A 1,979-nucleotide genomic window follows, 5' to 3' on the forward strand; every position below is an offset into this window, starting at 1 on the left:
ATCACCTTCTGCATGTAAGAAGGGTGTGATGGGTGATGTTTCTTTAAACCCGGACTCTTTGGTCTTAGCAACAAATCGACTTACTCATCCTGAGTACACTGCCAGAGAGGACTACGAGTAAATCCTTCTTGGTCCAGCTGTGAGTTGAGTACAAATAAACACACACTGGGAGTAGAAGACCTGCTTTGCTCTCTATTTTTCTTTCTGACTTGAACTTGGATTTTCCTTCCCAATCAAGAGTTATTACAGCTCAGACTGCTAATCTGAATTGAAAGCCTTCCAAGCATAAAGGAGTCCTTCTCAGGGTTAGAGAATCACGTCAAGCTCAGATACACTCTATAAGGAGCATGACTCCGATCCCTGCCAGGAGTCTTCTTTAGAATTCGCTGTCTTTCCTGCAGCCAACCCCTCTCATTCAAGGACTCCCTCCCATCCAGGCCTAGTTTCACACCCCGGCAGGGCTGCGTGCGTTTGTAAAGGTACCAGCTCAGGGGCAGACGAAGACGAAGAAATAAGGGGCGAGGGGAAAGACAGCCAGTGTGAACCGAAGCCAGGTGGGGGACACCTGTCTCTCTCCCCCACCCCCGAAACTGAGCAATAGAGACACGAATCCCTCACGATTGTTTCTGTGGTATTGAACTGTGGTGGCAATGACAGCCGTGACTTCACTGAAGAAAGCAAAACAGCTGGCAGGGCCTGGTGGGTGTGCTCCTAATTTGTGGACAGATAGCTTTGTAGTTCACAAGGGCTTCCGGCCTGCAGTGACTGGAGCCAGACAGGGAAAGAAAAAAAAAGCCCTTCTATTGAAAACATGACCTCTTTCTTCCCACTGAAGTCAATGTCAAAATTTGCTTTTGTGAGGGGCCAAAGGGTTGAGTCCTACAGTGTAAAAAAAGGAATACACACACGCACAAAGGCATTCTTCTTTCAGGCCAATCACACTTTTCTCTTGAATTCAGAATGCCTGCTGCCTTCTCTTGGCTGATAGGTGTACAGAATGAACTTAGAACCTGTGGATATGATTTCTTAAAGATGCTAGCATCTCCATCTCTTTAAAGATAATTCCTTTTTTTAAATTTTTATTTATTTATTTATTTATTTTTGAGACGGAGTCTCGCTCTGTCGCCCAGGCTGGAGTGCAGTGGTGCAATCTCGGTCACTGCAAGCTCCACCTCCCGGGTTCACGCTGTTCTCCTGCCTCAGCCTCCCAAGTAGCTGGGACTACAGGCGCCCGCCACCTCGCCCGGCTGATTTTTCATATTTTTAGTAGAGACGGGGTTTCACCGTGTTAACCAGGATGGTCTCGATCTCCTGACCTCGTGATCTGCCCACCTTGGCCTCCCAACGTGCTGGGGTTACACGCGTGAGCCACTGCACCCAGCCTTTTTTTTTTTTTTTCCTGAGAGCGAGAGAGTGCAGTGGTACAATCACATCTCACTGGAGCATCAAACTCTTGAGCTCAAGCAATCCTCCCACCTCCGCTCCCGAGTAACGGGGACTATAGGTGCACACAACCATAGACGGCTAATCTGCTTTCATTTTTTGTAGAGACGGTGTTTTGTCATATTGTCCAGGCTGGTCTCTAACTCCTGGGCTCAAGCAATCCTCCCACCTCGGCCTTCCAAAGTGCTGGGATTACAGGCATGAGCCACTGCGTCTGGCCAGAATTCCTTTATATCCAAATAAAAATTTGAGAATTCTTTCAGTTTGAGAAATCGTTCTTGGGTGTATGTGAAATAAGATGGTGTATTTCTAAAACTTTCTGAAGTGAAAGGGGCAGGTGGAGGATGGGGAGGTGGCTGAAGTGAAAGTTCCAGATACCTGGAGGAAATCATCTCTGTCAAACCCAACAAAATGGGGCCAGGAAGGAGAGAAGGCTCAGGCTTACATTCTGCGACAAGCGATTTCCAAGGACTTTCTGTGAGCCCTTCACACATCTCCTGCTTTAATAAGGTTTATCACTAGACATTCTTCTGTTT

This window comes from Rhinopithecus roxellana, chromosome 16, assembly GCF_007565055.1.
Source record: "Rhinopithecus roxellana isolate Shanxi Qingling chromosome 16, ASM756505v1, whole genome shotgun sequence".
In the NCBI taxonomy this organism is placed as follows: domain Eukaryota; kingdom Metazoa; phylum Chordata; class Mammalia; order Primates; family Cercopithecidae; genus Rhinopithecus; species Rhinopithecus roxellana.